The following is a 17,448-nucleotide window of genomic DNA, read 5'->3' as shown; positions in this document are numbered from 1 at the left end:
ATGGATGATCTAAAACTTAGCTTTTATTATGTTCCATTAAAATATCGACCTATATGGTCCAAAATATTTATTTAGAATTTCTATCTTATTATTCAAAAATAGAAGAAAGGAGGGTGAAATATAAATTAATGAGTGAGAGTGAGCAGAATAGAACTGCTCCACCAGTGTTTTTCAAATGAAAATATAGGTGATCATCTTGGTGATATCCACAGTGCCTGGTATTCCTAAGTGGTCCCCCTTCAAAGTACTAGCCAGGTCTATCCTATCAGCTTCCGAGATAGAAGATCGGGCTACTCTCAGGATAGTACGACCTTGAATAGTAAAGATGACATATGAAGGAAGAGAGAACCCACTTCTGCTGTCTGTACTCTGCCTGCTATACGTCACTGGATAAATTGGCCCCAGGCTTTTCCAGATGAGAGAGTGTTGGAAAGGAGAGCCACCACCAGTTTAAAATGGAATAGATAAAGGATTAGTTATTCTACTTCCACTTTATATTAGGACAGAAGAAAGAAAGGGACACTTCTGCTTTCTGTTGTGACAGCAAAAGTGTACGCTGAGAAGGGCAGAACCCTTGCCAGCACTGCTGTCAACCAGATGAGAGAGTGCTGAAAAGAGATACAGCTCAGGTAGAATGTGAGAATGGTCAGTGATGTATGAGTTGATTGAACTAATTCATTCAAAAGACATTCTGAATTTAGTATAACTGATCTCCTCTTATTTTCCTATACCAAAATACACAGGAATAGTAAAGTTAAAGCTGATTTTTGTATACAGGGAACCAAATGGGGTTCACACACTTTGGTTAAATTATGTCCTAAGTGTTAATCAATCAACATATATTGGTAATTCCAATGGAGTATTCAGACAGAGATAGCACAATCTGTGGTGATTAACAGGATCATAAGCACCTAGAACACCTTGAATAATAAATAATTACTAGCAGAAAGTTTCTAATCTCTCACATAAAAGTATAAGAAGAAACAATGTTGCAGAAAAATTCTCCAGCAGTAAATCTGCAGGTTCAATTGGTTAGTGTACTAAACTTAAGACAATTCAGCAGTGGGGCAGAAAAGAATCCTAAACTTGTAATAATTTAGCAATAAAGTGATCCCAAGTGTGCATAATTACGTAGGCTACATTAAATAGCACACTATTGCTGAGAGTATGTCATAAGATCTTGATACACTAATTAATTCCAACAATTCATCAGTTGTGTTCATTACATAGCACAATGCTGCAGTGGTTATATCATCAGACCTTATTATGCTGATTAGTTCCAACAATTATTGTCCTTTGCTAGAACAAGGGGTGCAGTGAGATTCATTTCAAATTTGCATTGGTTAATATATTAAACCAATATTAAATGAGAGAACCACATGTATGTAGATAATGTGCAGCATAAATATCAAATATAACAATGTCCTTTGCTAGCACAGGGGTGCAGAAAATCTGTAGATTTATTAAAGAATTTCATTGGTTGGTATATTGAACCTATAACAGTTCAGCAGTGAGTAAGCCACATATATGTAGATAATGTGCAACATATGTATCAAATTTAACAAAGTATCTCATAAATATGCAACATATATATTAGATGGAATAAATGCACCTTTTGTTTTTAATGCTTTCATTTTTCTGCATTGAGTGAGGACAACAAAAGATAATCTAAACTAGTGAGGATGCTAGAAATATGTGTTGGTGCATTTAAATATTAAGTCATGCACAGGGATATAGATATATATGACCCCTAATAGTGGTCCTCAATTATTGACGTACAGTGTGGGGGGAGGAGGGGGAAACATTATAAATACAGCCGTGGGTAGATATTTCAAGGTGATGGACAAAGTTTTACCAGTCGCCGCTCCAGCCAATTTGGATGCCGGCGTCAGTCAATCACCTCCCCAGTTCCAGCCTGACCCGCTCCTGCTTTCCCTCACACACCTCCCACCATGCAAAGGGATATGGATATATATGAAAATCCCTAATGGTAGTCCTCAGGCATTGGTGTGCGGTGTGGGGGGAGGGAGGGGGAGACAGGGTAAATGTAGCCGTGAGTAGATATTACAGGGTGATAAACGAAACGTTACCAGTCGCCGCTCCAACTGATTTGGATGCCGGCGTTTAGTCAGTCACCTCCGCAACTCCGGCTCGGCCCGCTCTGGGTAAGAGGTTGGGACTTGATAAAATTGGATGCTTATTTTGAGGTTATCCAATTTTATCAAGACCCAACCTCTTACCCATCCCACACATTAACTCCTTTCCCCACACCTTCCCAAAATCCTGTAACCACTATTTTACTTATTAATTAACTACCTTCACTATTTAATTCATACCCATCTTCCTCCTTTCCCCCCCTCCCTCTCTCCCCTCCAAACAACCCCCAACCCCCCTCCCTTTTTTTTCCCCTCCCCTCCACCCCTCCCCAACTCCTCTGGATTTAATATAATTAGTTATATCTTGCTCCTAATTGACATCTAGCTGATATGCATTTGGGTATTCTTAACCTGCAATCCCCTTCTATATAATTTTTCATTATACATAACCAATTTTGTTTCATTTTTTTATTATTCTTCACCTTCTTTTAGTCCTTGTTCTCATTTAATTTATTTTTTCCTATTAATTTTTCCTATTTATTTTTACACATATACTATGGTTCAATATAGGGCTTATTACCCCTATCCTTTGCTCTCCACACCTAATTAAATCAGTTGGACTATAATTTAGTTATATCCTTAATGATACACTGCTTAATCATTCAGTTCCAACTTGCCGAGAATTACCTTTCAACCCCATGTGATGCAACTTAACCTGGATGCTTTCCATACCTCCCCCACTAATTGACAGGCTGCGCTCTTACATAAGTACTGGCAGCGGGGAACTCCGAGAGCAGGCGACCATGTGATCAAGCTCTCGGAGCGAAACGCGCGTCACTTCCGGTTCCGGCGCCCGAACTTCCGGTCGCACGGACCGCGGCCGCCGGCGCCTCACTCCTCGATTCCTGCTCTGTCCACCGGTCTGAGGGTCTCCTGAACAGGTTGGGTAAGAAAAACGGGTTCTCCTTGCCCAAACCACAGCTCCCCCGTGTTCTCCCATAAAGTCCACCATATACTTCCCTAGCTAATAGGGGAAAGCTGATTAATTCAAATTAATGTGATGTACTTTGTGCTTAATATCTCCTTGTGGTGCATGATTGCTGGGCAAGGGGGGGGGGGCAGAGAAACCCTCTCACAAGGGACGGCAGTAACTGCTAATTATAATGCCAAAATCATTATTAGAGAATTAGGGTTTTTTGTACCTTAGACGCATTTTCCATTGTCCTGATTATTGTGGGCGCTACAAAGCCCTCCTGTTGCTTAGATTATTTGAGAGCAAAACTATGGTAGAGTTTGATCTTGGAAATTCCAACCCCAAGACCTCACAGTTATTATTTTTGCCTCAAATCACCATTGACTAGATCATTTAGTAACAATTTAGCAATTTATTGCATCAATATTCTCTGATACTAACAAAAACTGGTACTTATCCCATTCTCTGATATAAACATAGCCAGGTACTCATTCTGTGATTGACCTCCTGGGTCCCAACATAATCGGTTGACGGTGCGCCTAGGAGACGGACCTACCTACGGTCAGACCGCACTAAGTATACCCAAACTCGTCTGATCTTGGAAGCCAAGCACTGCAGGGCCTGGTCAGTACCTGGATGGGGAACCACCAGGGAATACTAGGTACCGTAGGTATTTTACTCTCCAGCAGCTAAAACATTTTGGGACCCAGTGTATCAACTTGGTCTCAGGTTACAGCATTTAGTAGACTATATCGAGGTAGTGACCTCACTCATAAAAAATTCTGACCATAGAGGATATATATGATTCATTTTTTTGAATGAGGCTTTATTTATTTTCGCTCACTTAAATTATTATCTTGCCTATGATAGGTACATTAGTACCTATGAACACCTTTGTTCTCCAATTATTGACGCCAGCTCTCGCTTTTTCTTAAAGTATACATTAATAAAAGTTATGTCTTAATAAATTCATCATTTCAATTTTTTCAAGTGTGCCCAGGAAAAGGCTTATAGTTGCTTTTTTGGTCCTTTGTTCTCTTTAAAGGACCATACTTGTTGTTTCACTGTTAATAACAATACCTTGTTAATGGTAAAGCTCAGAGTAAATTGGCCAAACTGATTGAAGCTTACAGGAAGGAGACAGTAATTTGACTACTCCCCTGCTACCAGCTAACATCATGAAACTGAGGCTGTAATGGGCACAGACTGAGCAGCTGGAAACTGAATACAGGTATACATCTCCTTGTCTGACAGATCTTATGCAATATGCAGGCAGTAAGGTCAGAATTTATAAACAACAGAGATCCATAGCTGTATCCTCAGAGTGTCATTGACTCACACGTGGGCGTCACCATTTCCCATGAAGCGCTAGAATCTAGGACTAGAGAACCTGAGCTCTGCAATAATAAGGTTTCACCCAATGTCATACTCTGGGTCTCACACAGCACAGATCAGTCATCAGAAAGTGCCCAACAATTGTATTTTCACTGGGACTGCAACATTCATAGACACTCACTGCTTTCTGCTGCACAATGTAGGTTCCAGTTTGAAACCATTCACTTTTTCTCCCTGGGATTAGGTACTCACCTGTTCTCCATGTGGATTAAGCAGGGAGCATCACTTGTAGCAAACAGTACCTCCCTCTGCAGCTTCCTCACTTTCATAGAGATTTAAAACAGGTTTCACATTCCATACTCAGGACAGGGTCTGTTTTCAAATAAAGCATTTCCAAGATAAGAGTTTTCAAGACATTGCCTTTCCACTGAGCTCTATATTGAACTAGCATGTGAACAACACAATAGGGCTGATTAACTTGCAATTAGCGTTAATGTGGCTTTCAGGATATGTCTGTACATAACACGGAAAATGCTGCTAAAGTCTACCTCTCTGCTGTGCACATAAAGCTGTGTAGATTTCAGCTTGCCCAGTCCCACATTGCATTTCTCATTGTGACTGTACAAAATCAGCACCTATGTGGAAAGTTCACCATCTTTTACTTAATACTAATATGTACAGGGCTCTCTTCTGAAGCTGGGTACCTACTATAAGATATATTGGCCAATCTTGTCACCCACGATAGATCGCAATGGCCATTGTATAGTGTGCACCCCTAATTCATTGTTTCATGAATTATCTGGTCACATCTTCCCATCTGATGTTCTGCACACCAGATGGGACGATGCAATGTACGATAAGGTAACATTAATCCTGTAACTATGGCCCATATTTGTCAAGCCTTGGACAGTGATAACTTGCACGGTAATAAAGTACCAGTCAATCAGCTCCGAGTCCTAACTACTATGTTACAGACTGTATTTGAAAAATGACAGGAGGTGATTGGTTGGTACTTTATCACCATGCAATTTATCACTCTCCAAGGCTTGATAAATCTGGACCTATACATCTTATGGCAGATATATAACGTTACACCGTTTCGGACAGTCGCAAGATCACCGGTTGGTTCAAGAGTGCAACCAATTTTACTCTTGCTACAACAAAATTGACACAACCAAAAGCACTTACTAAAACTAATGTGGCACATACTTCCGGTTCCGGCTGAGCATTCAGCTTCGCTCTGAGACCTGCTCAGTAATACATTTTAAAGGCATTTATTTGTCTCCTGTTCCCGGGCACCCTCACTACCAGCCTCCCATGTCCCCTGATGGACAAGTTCCTGTCAACGCCAGCCTACGGAAAGCCGTAGCTGCCCAGACAGAAGAAGCACTGTGCTGATTCCAACATGGCGCCAGGCGCTGATTCAGCTCATACAACCATGGCTTCTAAGAGAGCAGCTGCCACACAGGATGCCTGTGATTTACCACAGGTACACTGTTCTCCTGATTCTCTGGTTACCTATGGGGACATATTGGAGGCAATTAAAAGCACTACGACGCCATTACTATCCAAGACGGTCTCAAATAATATCTCAGCAATGCAACATCTCACCATGAGAGTGTCCACTAACGAGAACAGAATAGGTTCTCTATGCCATGACATGTCTAATTCCTAGTATGATGTTAAAATGCTCCAGAGGGAAAATCACCAGCTATGGAACAAGCTCGAAGATATCGAGAAAAGTTCACGCAGGAATATCATCAGGGTAGTGGGCTTATCTGAAACCATTAAAGGACCAGCCTTAGTTTCTTTTGTCACAGTTTCCCTGCCCAAACTCCTGGGCATTGAGGAGGAATGCAATGATCTCGTAAATGAGTGAGTACACAGAGTGGGTCCCCCGCCTAGACCACAGTACACTTGTCCCAGAGCCACATTGTTCCGCTGCCTAAATTACTTACACAAGCTTGCCTTCTGGAAGGTATCTTGCAAGCATCAAGATCTCATATGGAGGGAAAGAGAATTCATCTTTTTCAAAACTTTTCTGTGGAACTTATGAGGGCACGTAAAGCATTTTCACATGTGTTCCCGTTTGGTTTCTGCTAAGAAGAAATTTGCCCTCATGTATCCTACACACCTTAGGATCTTCACAGCTGACTCTCATGATTTTTCCACTCCAGATGACGCTCTAGCTTTTTTCAGGGATGACAACTCTGAGGCCCAGGGTAATATATCTGATCCCCCGACATCTTAAGTCTGAATCCGTCATTTATTAGATAACTCCTCTCTCCATCTGCCACTGGTAATAAAATAATAATAAAAAATCCCTGTGACATTCTCTCACCTCTTTGCTCAACTACTCATCCATTGGAGTCTGCTGTTGACTACCTTAGGTTACCTGTATTTCTATGAAAATGTTATGTGATTTTCACCTGGTTTGTTACCAGCACATGCCATATTTCACTACAGTTGCATATATTTAGCATAATTCTAATTGAGCCATATATTGCCTACTGTATCTTTTATCTAGCTTGTGATTGTTATATTTACTGCCTGTGTCTCATAGTATACACCATTGAGCGATGGACTGTTTAATTTTTTTTATATCGTTGCCCTCATTATTAGGACCATTTACACTGCCTTATAGTTGTTGTTATGGTTGGGGTTTGCGCCTCGGGACCTCTTATAGTCATTATATTAAGGGTCAAGGAGCACCTGTTATGCCCCGGATTTCCTAATTTATTCTTATGACTACACACTGCAATGTCTTTTGTATTTTTCATTTTTTACCTACATTCGGAAGTACTTGATGATACTCCCCAATTTCCTATTCAGCATGTTAATCATGCCCCCTGTCACAGTTTGTGCCCCTTGTCTTTGTCTGGCCAATCATCTGTCTACCGGGTGTTTTCTCTTCCCCCTCTCCTGTCCCAATTATATTATTGATATATTTGGTCCATTACCAGCTTACTATCACATAACCACACCATGATCTCCGATGATGGAACTTAAAGTGGGCTCTCTCAGTGTTGATGGCTTACATTCACCAGCGAAAAGGCGCAAGATTTTGTTATATTTATCTAAATAGAAATTAGATATTGCTTGCTTACAGGAGACGCATTTACTCCTCTCGGAGGTTGTTAAACTTCAGATATTGAAGTGGAGAGTCGTAGCCTCGGCTCCTTACAACATGAAATCCAGAGGCGTGGTCATATTAGCTTCCAAATCCCTCCTCCTAGAAGTCATATCGATTTACTCAGATCCTGAAGGACATTATGTATAGCCTTTGCAACTACACTCAGGTCCATAAATACTGGGACATCGACACAATTCTCATATTTTGGGCTCTATACACCACCACAATGGATTTGAAATAAAAACAAGATGTGCTTTAACTGCAGACTTTCCACTTTAATTTGAGGGTATTTACATCCAAATCAGGTGAACGGTGTATGAATTACAATGGTTTCTATATGTGCCTCCCACTTTTTAAGGGACCAAAAGTAATGGGACAACTAAACAATCCTAAATCAAACTTTCACTTTTTAATCCTTTGCAGTCAATTACAGCCTGAAGTCTGGAACGCTGGGTTTCATCCCTGGTGATGCTCTGCCAGGCCTCTACTGCAAATGTCTTTAGTTCCTGCTTGTTCTTGGGGCATTTTCCCTTCAGTTTTGTCTTCATCAAGTTAAATGCATGCTCAATCGAATTCAGGTCAGGTGATTGACTTGGCCATTGCATAACATTCCACTTGTTTGCCTTAAAAAACTCTTTGGTTGCTTTCGCAGTATGCTTCGAGTCATTGTCCATCTGCACTGTGAAGCACCGTCCAATGAGTTCTGAAGCATTTGACTGAATATGAGCAGATAATAATGTCCGAAACACTTCAGAATTCATCCTGCTGCTTTTGTCAGCAGTCACATTATCAATAAATACAAGGGAACTAGTTCCATTGGCAGTTATACATGCCCATGCCATGACACTAACACCACCATGCTTCACTGATGAGGTGGTATGTTTTGGATCATGAGCAGTTCCTTTCCTTCTCCATACTCTTCTCTTCCCATCACTCTGGTACAAGTTGATCTTTGTCTCATCTGTCCATAGGATGTTGTTCCTGAACTGTAAAGGCTTTTTTAGATGTTGTTTGGCAAACTCCAATCTGGTCTTCCTGTTTTTGTGGCTCACCAATGGTTTACATCTTGTGGTGAACCCTCTATATTCACTCTTGTGAAGTCTTCTCTTGATTGTTGACTTTGACACATATACACCTACCTCCTGGAGAGTGTTTTTGATCTGGGCAACTGTTGTGAAGGGGTTTTTCTTCACCAGGGAAATTATTCTTCTGTCATCCACCACAGTTGTTTTCCGTGGTCTTCAGGGTCTTTTGGTGTTGCTGAGCTCTCCGGTGCGTTCTTTCTTTTTAAGAATGTTCCAAACAGTTGATTTGGCCACACCTAATATTTTTGCTATCTCTCTGATGGGTTTGTTTTGATTTTTCAGCCTAATGATGGCTTGCTTCACTGATAGTGGCAGCTCTTTGGATCTCATATTGAGAGTTGACAGCAACAGATTCCAAATGCCAATGTCACATCTGGAATCTACGCCAGACCTTTTACCTGCTTAATTGATGATGAAATAACGAGGGAATAGCCCACTCCTGTCCATGCAATAGCTTTTGAGTCGATTGTCCCATTACTTTTGGTCCCTTAAAAAGTGGGAGGCACATATAGAAACGGTTGTAATTCCTACACCGTTCACCTGACTTGGATGCAAATACCTTTAAACTAAAGTGGAAAGTCTGCAGTTAAAGCACATCTTGTTTGTTTCATTTCAAATCCATTGTGGTGGTGTATAGAGCCCAAAATATGAGAATTGTGTCGATGTCCCAATATTTATGGACCTGACTGTATATACAACTCTCCATATACGATCTGCACAATCTATGCCCCTAACATTTATTCCAAGTCCTATCTTAGGTCACTGATATGATTGCTTACCCCCCCCCCCCCCCCGCCCTCCCCACACACACACACTCTGCCAAAGCATTGATTCTACAGTATGTGGGGACTTCAACCTGATATCCCACCCCAAATTAGATAGGTCCCACCCTTGTGATACTGTGCCTACCCTCCCCAGAATAGGAGAGCCCTTCTTATTGTCTCTACAATTAATTGATATATGGCATGCCTTACACCCTACTCTGAAAGAATACACATGCCTTTCTGCAGCACACCAATACCTTTTCATGTATAGACAACACTATGCTATCCCCCACCATGTTTCCCATGTTTCTTACTCAGCCATGAAACCAATCATATTATCAGATCATGCTCTAGTATGCTTCTCCCTAAGAACACAAGTGGAGAAATCCCCATATAAAACTTGGAGATTTTCTGCCCACTTATACGGCTCCTCTAAATTCAAGTCATACATATACAAGGCTTGGAATGATTTCAATAACACTCATCGTGACCTTGTGGCTTCCAATCCCCCTCTTTATTGGATGTCAGCTAAAGCCGTACTTCGAGGATCAATTCTCACCTTTGAAGATCAATTGTGCACACAGGATTCGCGATCCTATATTGCTCTTTAACACTCTCTCACAAACGCTTACTCTCATTACATCTCTGACCCCACTCCAACTAATAGGGTTACATACAAACCGCTAAAGCTCATTTTGATGACCTCCTCCAATCCATGACAGATAAACTCTTATTTACAGCCAACTTTAAGTATCACAAATTTTTAAAACCAGTAAACTTCTCACCACTACATATAATAGTACCGGATCCCCGATGATGGTCCACCCTTTAAAACTCCCAGATGGGTCTTTCACCTCATCTAATAACCAAATCACACACTTGATGAGGCAATTTTACTCAGATTTATATTCCTCTCCAACAATCCTACCCCCTACATCTCCTTGCACTTCCTCGTCCCTCACTACAGATTCTATAAATAGTCTTTTGGGCCAATCTACAATACCACCAGCTTCCTTCAACCCCTGTTACTACTCTTATGCTACCTATAACCCTGGCTGAAGTCACTCGAGCCATTTCTACACTTAAGCCAGCCTAAGCCCCTAGTCCTGATGGAGACTTTTATAGGCTGTTTAAAGACTGAGTTGGTCCTGTACTGGTCTTTGTCTTCAACTTCATACTAGTGAATAATTCCCTACCACCATATTTCAATTCGGCTATCATTAAAGGCCTTCCAAAACTGGGAAGAGATCCTTTCTCAACCTGGGTCTTATCGACCAATATCTATCTTAAATTGTGATTACAAACTGCTCACAAAAATATTGTCAGAAAGACTTAACCCCCTACTCACACATAATATCCATCAGGACCAGACAGGCTTCATTAAAGGCAGGTACTCCATTCTCAACATACGTAAAATGTCCTTCCACTCACTCAAGCTTTTGTATCTGATTTTTTGACTTCCTCCCCAAACTTGATAGATGCAGAAAAAGCTTCCACTCTCGTCCACTGGTCACATCTATTTTCCACACTGGAAAAATTTGGCTTTCCCAATTTGTTTCTTTCCATCACACTATATATTTCAAAAGAGAAAAGAGAGACTCTGTGTTGGGGCACGCTTAAGAAATAAAACGTAACTTTTAATTCGAATATGATAAAATTATGGTACACAGACAAACACACATGTAATGTTTTGAGAGAAGGTCACAAAGAATTTTTAACCTCTCTTAATGGACAGTAGAAGTACTCTTTCAATAACCATACACCCTCTCATTCACACCTATGTGATATTACTGCCATATCTCACTGGTTACGCCCAATCTCGCCTGATCTTGGAAGCTAAGCAGTGAGGAGCCTGATCAGTACCTAGATGGGAGACTGCTAGGGAATATTAGGCACAGTAATAAATACCTCTGTCTCCATGTGAAAAGCAGAAGTGTTGGAGAAACCTTTGACCCTTACCGATTTCACATCTATACTCTTTTTTTCAATCTAGTTTGTCTGATTACAGACTCACTTAGAGTTTTCCTTTCACTGTACATGTTGACCAGAAACTTAGCAATAGCAGATTAACCCTTACCAGGATATACTATCACAATAGGCATTGGTTAATGGACTAAATTCATAGTCTAATTTGTTATATCACACGCCTATGTGCCATATGTCAGAATTTTTTCTGTTATGTTGAAATTGATTTTCTGATATTTTCATCTTGGGTGTCACTGTCACCTTAAATATCTATATTACTTGGGGAATTGATACTCCTATTTATTATTATTAATTTTTCTTATTGATCATTGAGAATCTGTCCTCAGATTCTAAAATACTAGTGGAGAGAGGTTAAAAATTATTTGTGACCTTCTCTCAAAACATTACATGTGTGTTTGTCTGTGTACCATAATTTTATCATATTCGAATTAAAAGTTACGTTTTATTTCTTAAGCGTGCCCCAACACAGAGTCTCTCTTTTCTCTTTTGAAATATTGACACGTACTATTGACTCTGGGTGCACCACCAACAACAGCAACTCCTTGGATACCGATTTCAGGCATCTCTTATGCATATGCACTGTTGGTTCACAAGGGACAAATTCTATAAGAGCCCATTACAAAGAGATCTCTATAGTCCTGTGCGTGTCACAACTGAGGGCCTGAGCTGACGGGAGGCAGCCTCAGTTGTAGGGGCTGAGATGTACCGGAACCTGGGAGGTTGTATCAGACCCCTGGACATGTAAGTAACATGAATAATAACTGCCCGAAGGCGTGACCACGACAACTTGGATAAAAGTCAATGATGTTTATTATGACAACTCCGCAACACAGCAGCAGTAAAAGAAAACGTAAAAAGTCAGCAAAGAATAAATACAGTTCCTGGGTACTACAGGATGGCAGGAGCCACAGGGCACTGGTAGTGTGAGATAGTTCTTATGATCTTCTAGATGGAAAGTCCTTACCAGGCCCGACTGTAGCAATGGAGATAACCCAGGATTGTGCCAGCTGGTGTTCCAGGAAAAGCTGGGTTGCTGAAGATAAAACAGCTGCTGTGGATACTGGCTGGAACCAGACTCTTGTTAGCACGGAGTGGATACTGGCTGGAACCAGTTAAATAATAAATGAACTTGGGAGCGATGAAATATGAACTGAAATGTAGAACTTGAGAGCGGAGAAATAATAATACCGGTGGAGAGTGGTAAAGTGTAGAAAGGACACCGGCCCTTTAAGGGAAGCTGTACTCTGCTGGAAGCTGAGCTGGAAGCAGGTAATGTTGTAGCTGGAAACAGATGAATCCACAATGGATTGGAGAGTCAGGCTACACCGCAGGTGGAATGCTGGTGCGGGTCTCTATGGTGGAAGTCTTGAGACAGGAGCTGGAACCTGGAAGACAATCACAGGAGAGAGACAAACAGGAACTAGGTTTGACAACCAAAGCACTGACGCCTTCCTTGCTCAGGCACAGTGTACTTATACCTGCAGCAAGGAAGGGATTGGCTAGGCAATTATGCAGATTAACAATACTGACAACAGATTGGAGGAAATGATCAGCTGACAGAATCCAAGATGGCTGCGCCCATGCAGACACTTGGAGGGAAGTTTGGTTTGTAATCCATGTGGTAATGAAAACAGTAATGGCAGCGCCGGCCACTGGAGACAGGAGACGCCAGGCTGACAAGTGCACATCCAACCACGCGGACACAGCGGAGGCCGCGGCTGACGTAATCGCCACTCTGACACTCTGCATGCAGAAACTCAGGGACGGTGGCGGAGGCCGCGGGAGACGCCATGCCAGATGTAATAAGGCGTTACTGTGACAGCGTCTCAGAGAGACAGGAGAGGATGCAGGAATGTGAACATTAGGATAACAGATGGGATCCGGTCCTGGAGCGCTGAGCCAGCCTTAGGAGGCATCTGATGGGTAAGAAATGGCGTCCAGATACCCGGATCGTGACAGCACCCCCCCCTTTAGGAGTGGCCCCAGGACACTTCTTTGGCTTTTGAGGAAACTTGGAATGGAATCTCCGGACCAAGGCAAGAGCATGGACATCAGAAGCATTGGTCCATGAACGTTCCTCAGGACCATAACCTTTCCAGTCAATAAGATATTGTAGTTGACCGTAACGGTGACGTGAGTCCAGGATCTTGGCCACTTCATACTCAACGTCTCGTTGAGTTTGGACTTTCGGAGTTGGAGGAAGTGAGGAATGAAACCGATTCAAGATCAGCGGTTTCAACAGGGAAACATGGAATGTCCTGGGTATTTTTAAGAAGGGAGGCAACTGGAGTCTGTAAGCAACAGGATTGATGACTTGTTCAATCTTGAAAGGACCGATATAGCGAGGTGCAAACTTCATACTGGGAACTCTTAACCTCAAATTCTTCGTGGATAACCATACCCGATCACCCACCTTGAGAGAGGGAACTGCTCGACGCTTCTTATCCGCAAACTTCTTGTACCTGAACGATGCCTTGAGCAGAGCTGATCGTACGCTCTTCCAGATATTGGCAAACTGATGCAAGGTGATATCCACTGCGGGAACAGAAGTTGCTGGAAGCGGTTGGAACTCAGGGACTTTAGGGTGGAATCCAAAGTTAGTGAAGAATGGTGTTGAAGCAGATGAAGAATGATACTGGTTGTTATGACAGAACTCGGCCCAGGGAAGTAATTGAACCCAGTCATCTTGAGAGGAGGACACATAGATGCGGAGGAAGGCCTCCAAGTCCTGATTCACCCTCTCGGTTTGACCATTGGTCTGAGGATGGTAAGCCGTGGAAAACTTTAGCTTGACTTGGAGGACTTGACATAAACTTCGCCAGAATTTGGCTGTGAATTGAACTCCTCGATCTGAGATAATTTCTTCAGGAAGACCGTGGAGTCGGAAGATCTCTTGTATGAATACTTGAGCCAACTTGGAAGCTGACGGAAGACCGGTGAGAGGAATGAAGTGTGCCATCTTGGTGAACCGGTCAACTACCACCCAGATGGTATTGAACTTGTTGCACATGGGTAAGTCTGTAATGAAATCCATCGACAAGTGGGTCCAGGGTCGACGGGGAACGGATAGTGGAACCAGTTGCCCCGCAGGCGACTGGCGGGATACTTTATGTTGGGCACACTTTGGGCAAGATGCAATAAACTCCAAGACGTCCTTTTTCAGAGTTGGCCACCAATAGGACCTAGAGATAAACTCCAGGGTTTTTTGGATACCTGTATGTCCGGCAAAACGGGAAGCATGGGCCCAATGCATGAGCTTCTTCCTTAGCATCGGCTTTACAAAACTTTTCCCTGATGGGGGCGTAGAGTCCATCCCTACCGTGGAGAATGCCAACGGATTTATAATAGGATGCTTGTCTGAAGACTCTGACTCATTTTCTTGCTCCCATGAGCGGGAAAGGGCATCGGCCTTGCGATTCTGAGAGCCCGGACAGAACTGGAGTTTAAAGTCGAACCTGGAAAAGAAAAGTGCCCATCTGGCCTGACGAGGGTTGAGACATTGTGCGCCCTTCAGGTATAAAAGGTTCTTGTGGTCTGTAAGTATGGTGATTGAATGAGAAGCTCCCTCCAACAGATACCTCCACTCTTCTAGAGCGAGCTTGATGGCTAGCAACTCCTGGTCGCCAATGGCATAGTTGCGCTCAGCTGGGGAGAACTTCCGGGAGAAGAAACTGCAAGGGTGTAAATGGCCATCTTTAGCCCTCTGAGATAACACCGCTCCTACTCCAACGGAGGAGGCATCCACCTCTAAGATGAAAGGAGAGTCGATGTCAGGCTGTTTCAGAACAGGCGCAGAGATGAACCTTTGTTTTAAAAGATGAAATGCTTGCATGGCTTCTTCAGACCACTTGGACGGGTTAGCACCCTTCTTAGTGAAAGCAGTAATAGGCGCCACAATGGTGGAAAAGTCTCGTATAAACTTTCGGTAATAGTTGGCGAACCCTAAGAACCTCTGGACCCCTTTGAGGGTTAAGGGTACCGGCCAATTTTGGATTGCTTGTAGTTTCTCAGGATCCATCTCTAGTCCGGAACCGGACACAATGTACCCTAGAAACGGAATGGACTTGACTTCAAAGACGCATTTTTCTAATTTGCAATAGAGATGATTGACACGGAGACGGGACAGAACCTCTTTAACCCAAAAACGATGTTCCTCTAAATCGTTGGCAAAAATGAGGATATCGTCTAGATAGACCACGACATGACGGTATAGAATGTCTCTGAAGATCTCATTGACAAAATGCTGGAAGACAGCTGGAGCATTGCTCAATCCGAAGGGCATGACGAGGTACTCATAATGTCCGTCACGGGTGTTAAAGGCGGTCTTCCACTCGTCACCCTCACGGATCCGGATGAGATTGTATGCACCTCGCAAGTCCAGCTTTGTAAAGATAGTAGCTCCGCTAACTCTGTCAAAGAGCTCAGTAATCAGGGGTAAAGGATAACGGTTCTTGATGGTAATGTCGTTCAAACCTCTGTAGTCGATGCACGGCCGCAGACCACCATCTTTCTTTTTTACAAAAAAGAAGCCTGCGCCGGCTGGAGAAGAAGAAGGTCGAATGAACCCCTTTGCTAGGTTCTCTTTAATATATTCCTCCATAGAATGCGTCTCAGGCAGAGACAACGGATAAGTTCGGCCTCGAGGTGGAACCTTCCCTGGAACGAGATCAATCGGACAGTCCCATTCTCTATGAGGAGGAAGGATATCAGCAGAAGCTTTACTGAACACATCCGTAAAATCTTGATATGGAGGAGGTGGAACATCAGACGACCTGGGGGAGGAAGAACAGACAGGCAATACTTTAAACAAACATGTCTCAGCACAGGAGGAACCCCATGCCAGGATTTGCGTAGTCGTCCAATCAATTGTAGGATTGTGAAGACGGAGCCATGGAAGGCCCAGGACCACAGGATGTGTGGCTCTTGGAATCACTAAAAAAGAAATAAGTTCGGAATGAAGAACTCCCACTCTCAGACGAACTGGTAGAGTCCTTAAAGAAATAACTGCATCAAAAATTTTGCTGCCATCCACGGCAGTTAAAGAAATGGATGAAGGAAGTCTCTCGGTGGGTAGGGACCACCGTTTAACATAGGCTTCGGAAATAAAGTTCCCAGCTGCTCCGGAATCAAGGAGGGCAATGACGTTCCGATAACGTTGAGCAACTTGAAGCGAGACTGGGAGATTACAATCTTGAGGAGATGGAGAGGAGATCATTACTCCTAGCCGGCCCTCTCCTTGGCGAGCTAGGATTTGGAGTTTCCCGGACGTTTGGGACAGGCATTAATGGTGTGAGACGGAGCTGCACAATAGAGACAGAGAGACTCGGAGAGACGTCTTCGGCGCTCAGCAGGAGTTAAACGGGAACGGCCAAGTTGCATGGGCTCATCTTTAGATGGTGACAGTTGACGAGGAGGAGGAGCAGAAGATTTTGGAGCAGATGATCTTCCACGCTCAGTTGCTCTCTCTCTGAAACGTAAATCAACTTTCGTGCAGAGTGAGATTAGCTCATCTAACTTAGAAGGTAAGTCTCTGGTAGCTAACTCATCTTTAATACGCTCAGATAAGCCATGCCAGAATGCAGCATACAGGGCCTCGTCGTTCCATGCCAGTTCGGATGCCAGGATCTGGAACTGTATCAGATATTGTCCTACAGTACGTGACCCCTGGCGTAAACGGAGAATCTCGGATGAAGCTGAGGTTACCCGGCCTGGCTCGTCGAAGATGCGCCTGAATGTTGACACGAAGGCAGTGTAGGAAGATAGCAGGGTGTCGGACCTCTCCCATAACGGTGATGCCCAATCAAGGGCTGAGCCACTGAGAAGAGAAATAATGTAGGCAATTTTTGTACGGTCACTGGGAAAATTGCCAGGTTGTAGCTCAAACTGAATCTCACACTGGTTGAGAAATCCCCTGCAGAATCTTGGAGATCCGTCAAATTTTGCTGGCGTTGGAAGATGAAGACGTGGAGCAGAAATGGGTAAGGTGGGTGGGGTTATAGCTGGAGTCACTGTGGTTGACGCACCAGACGCGCCTGATCCACGGAGAGTTGTCTGAATCCCATCCAGCCGAGTAGAG

General features: G+C 43.1%; 2 pseudogenes; both read left to right on the top strand.

The window, feature by feature from the left end:
* The first annotated feature begins 3,623 nt into the window (after positions 1–3,623).
* LOC134940677 (5S ribosomal RNA) lies at positions 3,624–3,742 on the top strand (annotated as a pseudogene).
* A 7,429-nt stretch (positions 3,743–11,171) lies between these two features.
* Positions 11,172–11,290, top strand: LOC134942255 (5S ribosomal RNA; annotated as a pseudogene).
* Positions 11,291–17,448: the final 6,158 nt, after the last annotated feature.

The sequence above is a fragment of the Pseudophryne corroboree genome, chromosome 1 (genome assembly GCF_028390025.1).
Source record: "Pseudophryne corroboree isolate aPseCor3 chromosome 1, aPseCor3.hap2, whole genome shotgun sequence".
Classification (NCBI taxonomy): Eukaryota; Metazoa; Chordata; class Amphibia; order Anura; family Myobatrachidae; genus Pseudophryne; species Pseudophryne corroboree.
This window is presented reverse-complemented; position numbering and strand designations above follow the sequence as displayed.